This window comes from Rattus rattus, chromosome X, assembly GCF_011064425.1.
Source record: "Rattus rattus isolate New Zealand chromosome X, Rrattus_CSIRO_v1, whole genome shotgun sequence".
Taxonomy (NCBI): domain Eukaryota; kingdom Metazoa; phylum Chordata; class Mammalia; order Rodentia; family Muridae; genus Rattus; species Rattus rattus.
The window spans coordinates 69,175,699-69,186,294 of NC_046172.1; the positions used below are offsets into that span (position 1 = coordinate 69,175,699).

General features: G+C 36.5%; 1 pseudogene; it reads right to left on the reverse strand.

Moving 5' to 3' along the window:
- Positions 1–3,797: 3,797 nt before the first annotated feature.
- LOC116887980 lies at positions 3,798–10,391 on the reverse strand (annotated as a pseudogene).
- Between the last annotated feature and the right edge of the window lie 205 nt (positions 10,392–10,596).

Genomic DNA, 10,596 nt, shown 5'->3' on the forward strand with positions numbered 1-10,596 from the left:
TATTTTATGCCCCTACACAATGATCACTCAAAACATAATGTCTTAATTCTTTCAACACTGCACATAGGCACATGCATATAACACCCACATATTACCTAGCTCTCCTTGAATTCAGTTCCCATTAATGTTGAATGTAGGGTTCTAAATCCAATGAACCACACTTAACCTACTCACCAGTTTCTGAGACCTGTCATATTCCAAGCTTTTCAACCATACAGAGAGCCATTGTCCTCTCTTTGTAATCTGCACAATATGTCTGCCATAAGCATGGACCAGTTAAATTCAGCACAGCATTGTCCCCTCCCTTCCAGTGCTCCACTTTCACAAGGCTTCCTTGCTGAGGTCTGAGATCTGATAATATTGAAAAAGAGACTCTTGGCATGACCTTTTATGAAACACATGATGATGTTTATATCTATGTGAGATAAATGTCTGACGTGTATCTGTTAGCAGGAACCTTGGGGGTGGGGAAACTGGCTGAGAACAAGCTTGGGTGTGGTACATCAGCATCTAATTGCTAAAGCCGTGTCTGGAAATTTTCCCTGCTCTAGTAAAACAGAGTATTAAGAAACAAATCTCTTCAGAGGCATTTGGTCATTTTAAACCTTGAAGCTCAGTGTTCCTCTTACTTGCATTCTAAAAGATCTATTTGCTAGTCTGTGTACAAGCTACGTGTGGTTAATATTTTGATTACAAAAATATGTCAAAATCTTGAAACTGGAAATTCTTTCCAATAGGAGTCATTGAGAACATTGAAGACATACTGTCTGTGTCTTCTTACAAAATTTAGGAAAATGAGATAATGCCTCAGTGGTTGGTTTTTTTTTTTTTCAATAATATCTGAGTCAAAGATAATTCTTAGCTTATGATTTTTGAGTACACTTGTCGGCAACCATTCTATTCACCCATGGCATGGCAAAAGAAGGTTATTCAAAAATAGCTTTCAGTCAGTTTCACTTCTCAACCCAAACGGAAACACTAATTAAGAAGTAAATATCTTTCACCCATCTGTGAGGTTGGACTTTGTTTTTCAGAATAGATTTTTTTCAAGCTCTTTCTGACTAAGCACAACATTTGATTACATTTGTACCTTTAATCTGTGTGTCAGAACAGAAATGAGTCAAATGAGCCTTTGACCTCCTGCAAAATAATTGCCTGTGCAGTGATTTCTAGAAACTAATAAAAACCATGGTAGAGATAAGGCACGAGGCAAAAAGGAAACGGTAGATAAATACTATCTTTAGAATTGAATTCTTTTGGCAGAACCTAGAAACAGCAAGTGCTGTGATGAGAAAAAATAATAGGTAGTCATTCATTCCCTTTCTCATTAAGTGAAATCCATGAAGTATTTAATTCAATGGCATGTTCATGGTGGCTACTTAGGTAATGATGATAAAAAATAATGACTAGTATTTATGCAATATGCTTTCCCTGCTGTATCTTTCAAACTCAACTTTTTTTAAGCCATTTTTTCTAGTCAGCTCATATAATGAGCATAAATTACTGTACATGTTTTCCTTTTCACATCAGCACAAACTCAAACCTCATTCATCTGTTTCCACTTTCTAAGTTTGTAAAAACACCTGAGAAAGATATATTTTATATGAAATGCTTCCAACAACTGGAAATTATCAGTTGTGTTTGTGCTTGGCAGATTATTGTCTAAATCAATTAGCTTATTGTCAAAATAAAATCTCTGTTTCTCTTCCTTAGTAAAATGTACACTTCTTTAAAATTCTGAGCAATAAATAAAATATTTTAAAGTAAAATTAACATCTACTCTGGTTACAGAATTTTTTCTAATAACATAATTATTAAAATAGAGTTTTCCTTTCGGGAGATAGTAACAAGCTCCATATTAGGTTATCTAATCCCAAGCACTCAGACCTAAACACATAGCATATAAACAACACTAAATGTACTAAGAAGATATATATATATATATATATATATATATATATATATGAAAGAAGACATGAATTTGAGAGGGACTAGGAGGGCATAGGAGGAGTTGAGGGAGAGAAGGAACAGTGAAAATGATGTAATGCAGAACCTATGCATGCATGACTTTCTAAAAATACATTTAAAAGTCATGCATGTCTACAATGTTAGAGATGTACAATTCCAAAGAACAAATAAATTATTAGGTCAAATTAGCCTTGGGCCCACTTTACTGAATTTGCTTTAAGAGCATGACATAGAATTCTTCTATATCTTTTGAGGCAGGCTGTCACTCTAACCCAGACTGGCCCATAACTGATTATGTAGCACAGGCGAGCATCAAACTCAGTAGTCCTCTTGTGTCAGTTTCAGTAGCACTGCTATTACAAACATAAACTACTACAACCAAGTTAACAAACTCCACAGCAGAAACAATGACCAAAGCTTTAATGTATAGTAGGGACCAATTCTTGAACAATAAATCTGTTTACTAAGGCATTGCTTAAGGTTTCTAAGGTTTTTCTTTTTTTTTTTAATTTTCACTCTTGCTTCTGTGTTTAATAAAGGAGACAGGATGTTATAAACCAAATATATAAACCTATTACTAAAATTTCCCAGGATAAAACCCACATAAATGTTAGAAATGTGATGTGATGCACAATTCTGTTTTTCTTGTGATATGAAACTGCTTATGACACGCTCAGGAAAGGAAAAGTGACAGTTTTAATAAGACAGAAGATGAAAACTTGACATCTATGCAATATCAAAGATAAAGCTGGACACTAGAGCAAAAGCACACAAACAGATTTTAATCAGGCATAAATATTGTAGAAGGAAAATGATCCAGTGTGACAGGAACTAAACTTTCATTCATACAGGGGTGACTGGATTCATTTTTAAATGAAAATGAGGGAATATGGGTGGGGTATGTACAGGAGTCAGTTGAGTTAGGAAAGGTAAACACTACAAAAAGAAAGTCCATGAAAGTATGCCGAGACCACATAGCTTGCTGGAAACTATCAGCTAGAATTTTTTCTTCATACTGAGACTGGGAGAGAGACCCTTATTCTCAGGACTTAGCTGGAATTAATGGTACATTTTTCTAGTAGCCTTGATTTCTTCCTGGCAGGAACTTTCAATGTAGGTAGAGTTATTTGAGGAAGGTAACTCAGAGATTCTAGAAACTCTGTTAGTGTTTTCTTCAAGTTTTCATAGGCTCAAACTGAGACTTAGATAAAAGCACCTGGAGGACTCCATATGTATTTGTCCAAAGAGAAAAATTGTTGCTGGTAACCAATGAGCCTGATCATTTTATTACAGGACACATTTCTCCCCCACAAAAAAGCTATCATGAAATGTACTAACCTAAAAAGAAGTTGAGTATCAAAATCAGGGAATGTCTATTAATCTCTCTGATGTTTAAAACATATTATTCATTTCTTGCTCCTTTGGTAAGAGAATTTTAATCTAAAAATGTGCTCTTTCCTCATATTCTGCATTTTACTTTTTATTTTTTATGATTTTCTCTATTATTTGTTATGTGCATTGGTGTTTTGCCTGCATGTATGTCTGTATGAGGGTGTGAGATCTCTTGGAACTGGTGTTACAGACAGTTGTGAGCCGCCATGTGGGTGCTGGGAATTGAACCTCCATTCTCCGGAAGAGCAGCCCTTAACTACGGAGCCATCTCTCCAGCCCTACAGTCTGTATTTTCTTAGGAATTTTTAAAATTTATTTGAAAATTACATTTTCTCTTCAGTATTAATTTGATAAGTGGTCATTTATACAAAAGATACTCAGTTTCTTCACCAATTCGGAATTAGCGGCTGCATCACAGCTGTACAGAGGCTTATCAATTACAGGTGTTCATCTGCATCATCTGCATTTAACCACTTCAGCCCATTTTTTCTGTAATAATGGACTTCAGAGAGTTTTTTATTTTCTATAACCACATAATGAAGCTAATTGACAAACTAAGTAACTGAGTGTCCTGATTTAGTAGATCCTTTACCACAGCTTCTAGTTTGTCAAAAGAGTCACCGTGACATGTGATAAATAGTCCATCAATGGCTGTAGCTGGTATTACTCCAGCAATGTCTGTGTTCACATCTTCTATGACTTCCTTCTCTACTTGTTAGTCCAGTAGCACTTTGAAGAAATGTTATGGCTTTCCATAAATCTGTTCTGATATTTTAACAAGATAAGCTAGTCCCTCATTGCCAATTTTGACACTTTCCTTCTCTGCAATAGCCAGTAATCACTGTTGCTGAATTTTATCTGACAGGATCTTGAAGCAAAATTTTGAACATCTAGAAGTGAGGCGTTCAATTATTCACCTGGCCGAGTTACAGATGAGGCAGAATCTGGTTGTTTTGGACTCTTTTCCCCACGATATCTCTTAAAGCTGCCTGAGCAGCTGATGCCATAACACAGAATCTACTTCTCTGCTTCATCCAGAATCACAGTCTTAAAGGAAGGACACGGTTCCCCATTTGAACAACTTCCTGACACAGCTAAGTGAGTAAAAATGTTCACTTCTCACGGACTACTTGTATTCCACGCTCATCAGATGCATGTTAATTTAAAGTGTTTGAGCCGGCAGAGTTCTCAAGCTACTGCCAACATGGTGGGTATTTTGCCAGTTCCACATGCCCATAGAACAGAAGATTAGGAAGATCAGCTCCTTTGAAAGACTTTTTCAGCCCTGTGATCACTTCTTCCCGGAAAGCAACTTTGGACTCTCAAAGGAACTTTCTTGGTTTCTCTACTGCTTCTTGCAGTGGCAGGTACCCATGGTCCTTGCTCCATTGTGGTTGAATGCTGACAGAACTGACTGCATGGTTTCTTCTCAGTCACTGCCGTCTCTTGGGTGCCTCTTTCTTAAATCCTATCCTCCACCTATGACTTTTTCCCAACATTTTTTAGTAGTTTTCTTAGATTAAGTTTGAACACACTATTTCTGTTATTAAATTTTTGTACTAGGAAATATTGATGCTATTATTATGATTATTCTATGAACATTTGTAATGATTTTAATATCTCTATAATGAAATGTAATTATTCATCAGTTTATTAATTTTTTTATTTTATTTAAAATAGATTTAAAAAATAATATATCCTGATTACAGTTTCCCTTCACTCTACTGCTCACACCTTCTTACCACTTCCTCTCCCATCCACATCCACTCACTTTTTTTCTCTTCTCAGAAAGTGACCAGGCTTCTAAGGGATAAATATAAACTAAAAGGCAATAAGATAAAACAAAACTAACACATCGCAGTTGGACAAGATGACAGAAGGAAAAGTGTCCAAGAGAAGGCACAGGAATCAGGTACTTTTTACGCATACTCAGGGATCCCGTAAAACATTAAACTGGAATCCATAATATATACTCAGAGGACAAGGTGAACACATTTGCCGGCCCCGTTCATGCTGCCTCTGTTGCTATGAGTTCATATAATGTTTGACCATACTTCCTTAGAGGTCTTTGGTTTCTAACTGTTGTCCATCCCCTCTGGCTCTGACACTTCCTATGTCCTCGTCAGTAGGGTTCCTGAGGGGAGGGATTTGATGGAGATATCCCTGTAGGGCTTTCTGTTCCAAGGTCACTCACTCTTTGTACAGTGGCTAGTTGTGGGGCTCTGTATTCGTTCTTATCTACTGCAGGCAGAAGCTTCTCTGATGACGGCTGAGTTAGGCACTGGCCTATGAGTATATCAGAATGTCATATATGTATGTCGCAGTCATTTTAGTGTTACTTTTTTAGAACAGTAGTATTTGGTATTATTCTAGGTCCCTGGTTAGCTAGTCTCAGGGTATTGCTTATATATGCACTGTGGGTTTATCTCATAGAGTAAGCCCTTAAGTCAAATCCGATATTATTTGTTTATTCCCACAAGCTTTTTGTCACAATTGCTCTATCTTTCAGGCAGGACACTATTGTAGTTCAAGGGGTTTGTAGCTGGCTGGGTGTTTACTTTTCTCTTTTTGGTAGCATACTGAATACTTTACTGTACCAAAACCTATAGAATGTAAGACTAAAGGTTCTGTATGGGCACCAACTCAACTTCTCTTTTTTCAATGAGTTGTGTAAGTGTTGTCTTCAGCAATAGGGCCTTGGTGTCAGTTTGTGGAAAACAACTTATACTCATTCCTTTAGTTTCCTATAGTTTATCCATCCTTTCAAGGTATATGAAGAATTGTCTTGGAATTTTGAGGGAAATTGCATTGAGCCTGTAGATTGCTTTTTGTAAGATGGCTCTTTTTAACTATGCTAATCTTACCAATCCATGAGCATGAAAGATATTTTGATCTCCTGATATTTTCTTAAATTTCTTTCTTCAGTGTCTTAGTGTTTTTGTCATAAAAGTCATTTGCTTTCTTGTTTACAGTTAGCCCAGAATATTTTGTAATTTTTAAGGTGATTGTGAAAGATGCTATTTCCTTGATTTCTTTTAAAGTGTTTGTAATTTACATATTAAAAGTCTACTGATTTTTTTAGTTAATTTTTTATTTACCTGCAATGCTGAATATATATGTTTATCAGCTATAAGAGTTTCCCAGTGGGATTTTTAGGGCCACTTACATATAACACCATATCATCTGTAAGTAAAGATTCATTTACTCCTTCCTTTCCAATTTGTAACCTCTTGATGTCTTTCAGTTGTCTTATTGCTCTAGCTAAGACTTCAAGGATTATATTGAATAGGTTCTAAGGGTTCTAAGGGAATGGGCAGCCTTGTCTTGTTTCCTGATTTTTTTCCAGAGGAAAATAAAATTTATTTTATATGCACATGTTTCTAATAAAAATAATTATTCTCTGATTATTTTTCTATGTACAGAGGGTGTCCTTTGCATATGATTATGCCATAAAATTCAAATTATTACAAGGAAAGATTTTGTATTGTTAGGGAAGCATTTCTTCATCTTTGTCCAATTTTTGTTTCTTTGGTAAAGTCTTTGAGACATTTCGACAAACTGTATCCTTTTTCTGAAAGATCATCAGTCATATCATATAATGCGTATTTTTATTAGCACAAAGCAGAGTGTTTATGGAGGGAAAAAATGGCTCATTCAAACAGACCCCTGAAAGCGCTGCATATTTTTTTTTTTTTTTATCTTTATTAACTTGGGTATTTCTTATTTACATTTCGATTGTTATTCCCTTTCCCAGTTTCTGGGCCAACTTCCCCTAACCCCTTCCCTCCCCCTTCTATGGGTGTTCCTTCCCCATCCTCCCCTATTATTACCCTCCCCCAACAACCTTGTTCACTGGGGTTCAGTCTTAGCAGGACCAAGGGCTTCCCTTCCACTGGTGCTCTTACTAGGCTATTCATTGCTACCTTTTTGAGGTTGGGCCCAGGGTCAGTCCATGTATAGTCTTTGGGTAGTGGCTTAGTCCCTGGAAGCTCTGGTTGGTTGGCATTGTTGTTCATATGGGTCTCGAGCGCCTTCAAGCTCTTTCAGTCCTTTCTAAGACTCCTTCAACGGGGGTCCCGTTCTCAGTTCAGTGGTTTAATGATGGCATTCGCCTATGTATTTGCTTTATTCTGGCTGTGTCTCTCAGGAGAGGTCTACATGCGGTTCCTGTCAGCCTGTACTTCTTTGCTTCATCCATCTTATCTAGTTTGGTGGCTGCATATGTATGGGCCACATGTGGAGCAGGCTCTGAATGGGTGTTCCTTCTGCCTCTCTTCTAAACTTTGCCTCCCTATTCCCTCCCAAGGGTATTCTTGTTCCCCTTTTAAAGAAGGAGTGAACCATTCACATTTTGATCATCCGTCTTGAGTTTCATGTGTTCTAGGCATCTAGGGTACTTCAAGCATTTGGGCTAATAGCCACTTATCAATGAGTGCATACCATGTGTGTTTTTCTGTGATTGGGTTACCTCACTCAGGATGATATTTTACAGTTCCATCCATTTGCCTATGAATTTTGTGCAGTCATTGTTTTTGATAGTTGACTAATATTCCAATGTGTAGGTGCATCACATTTTCTGTATCCATTCTTTTGATGAAGGGCATCTGGGTTTTTTCCAGCTTCTGACTATTATAAATAAGGTTGCCATGAACATAGTGGAGCATGTGTCTTTGTTATATGTTGGGGCATCTTTTGGGTATATGCCCAAGAGAGGTATAGCTGGGTCCTCAAGGCAGTTCAAAGTCCAATTTTCTGAGGAACCTCCAGACTGATTTCCAGAATGGGTGTACCAGTCTGCAATCCCACCAGCAATGGAGGAAGGTTCCTATTTCTCCAAGTCCTTGCCAGCATCTGCTGTCACCTGAGTTTTTGATCTTAGCCATTCTCACTGGTGTGAGGTAGAATCTCAGGGTTGTTTTGATCTGCATTTCCCTTATGACTAAAGATGTTGAACATTTCTTTAGGTGCTTCTCAGCTATATGGCATTCCTCAGCTGTGAATTCTTTGTTTAGCTCTGAACCCCATTTTTTAATAGGGTTATTTGTCTCCCTGCCGTCTAACTTCTTGAGTTCTTTGTATATTTTGGATATAAGCCCTATATCTGTTGTAGGATTGGTAAAGATCTTTTCCCAATCTGTTGGTTGCCGTTTTGTCCTAACCACAGTGTCCTTTGCCTTACAGAAGCTTTGTAGTTTTATGAGATCCCATTTGTCGATTCTTGATCTTAGAGCATAAGCCATTGGTGTTTTGTTCAGGAAATTTTCTCCAGTGCCCATGTGTTTGAGATGCTTCCCCACTTTTTCTTCTATTAGTTTGAGTGTATCTGGTTTGATGTGGAGGTCCTTGATCCACTTGGACTTAAGCTTTGTACAGAGTGATAAGCATGGATCGATCTGCATTCTTCTACAGGAGGACCTCCAGTTGAACCAGCACCATTTGCTGAAAATGCTATCTTTTTTCCATTGGCTGGTTTTGGCTCTTTTGTCAAAAATCAAGTGAATGGAATTTCTTTAAGTTCCTTTTTACTTAAATGGATCTTGGCTATGGGTTTGCTGTAAACTGCCTTTATTATGTTGAGGTATGTCTTATGTATCCCTAATTTCTGCAGTACTTTTATAATTAAGGAGTATTCGATGTTGCAAAAAGTCTTTTCTCCAATTAGTGAGATGATCAGGTGGTTTTTATCTTTCAGATTGGATGAAGCCTACTTGATCACAGTAGATGAACATTTTATGTGTTCTTGAATTCAATTTGCAAATATTTTATTAAGATTTTTGCATCTATGTTCATAAGGGAAATTAGTCAATAATTCTCTTTTGTTGTTGGGTCTGTATGTAGTTTTGATAATTGGTGTTTAACTGTTGCCTTGTAAAATGAACACAACAATATTCCTTCTCTTTCTAGTTTGTGGAATTACTTGAGGAGTATCAATACTACTTCTCCTTTGAAAGTCTTGTAGAATTCTGTACTAAAACTATCTGGCTTTGTGTTGTTTTGTTTTGTTTTAGTTTTGGCAGGGAGACTTGTAATCAAAGTTTCTATTTCATCAGAGGTTATAGATGTGTTTAAATTGCTTACATAACCTTGATTTAATCTTGTAAGTGAAAAGTATAAAAATTACTCATTTCTCTAAAATTTTCCAATTTGTTGAAGTACATATTTTTAAAATATGTCCTTATGACTCTCAGGATTTCCTCAGTATATGTTTTTATGTTCCCCTTTTCATTTATAATTTTGTTAATTTGGATATTTTCTATCCATCTTTTCATTAATTTAGGTAATGACTTATCAATCCTATTGATTTTCTCAAAAAGCCAATTTTTTGTTTCTTTGATTTTTTTTGTGTATTTTCTTGTTGTTTGTTTGTTTGAAGTTACTTGATTTTAGCCCTGAGTTTATTTCTTGCCGTCTAACTCTTTTGAGGTATGATTTTTTTTTCGTTTTATTCTAGAGCTCTCGGGTGAGCCAAGTTAGTACTATGAAATATCCCCTTAAAGCAAATGGAGACCATCACATAAAATCACACCTGGACACAATGCAGACATTAGTGGACAATGTGGAGCTCAGCTTCAGTCAATACATCCTTATCACAGCTTTTGCATCTCAAGTTCATGGAACACTCTGGAAGAAGGGACAGAAAGTATTTAAGCAACAGAATAGCAGAAAGTTTTCTGTGAAACAGTCTTTCCTACAGATGGCTTCACAAAGAAGACTGGGATGGTAACAATATCAATTGCCATGTTAACATAGAAGGGAAATATCTCGTGAGAAACCATTCCTTGACAAAGGACTACAGACAGCTATTGGGAGAAAGATGGAGTTAGCCTCTTCTGGGATGAGCCTCCCTATTAGTTGGCTAATACAGAGTAGTCAGACTTGAGACCATACCAACACAAATAAGACATCTGTGTGTATGTATATGAGTGTACACACACATGTAAATGTATGTAATAAATATAACAAAAAAACACTGTCAATTTGCAAATGGGACACATGGAAGAGGTTTGATGGTGGTTACCTGGGAAGTTCATTGTGGAGTAGAAGAGTTTGAAAAGGCTCTCATTATATTTCTATTAAAAATATTTTTAATAAAGTAAAAAGAGTTCATTACAAAATATGACATAATTCAGCAAAAATTCAGAAATGTAATCAAAACCACAGGTGGACAGAAAAACAAGGAAGAATCTTTGAAGTTTCTAATTGCCAAGAAGTATTATAAAAGTAACACAAACATGG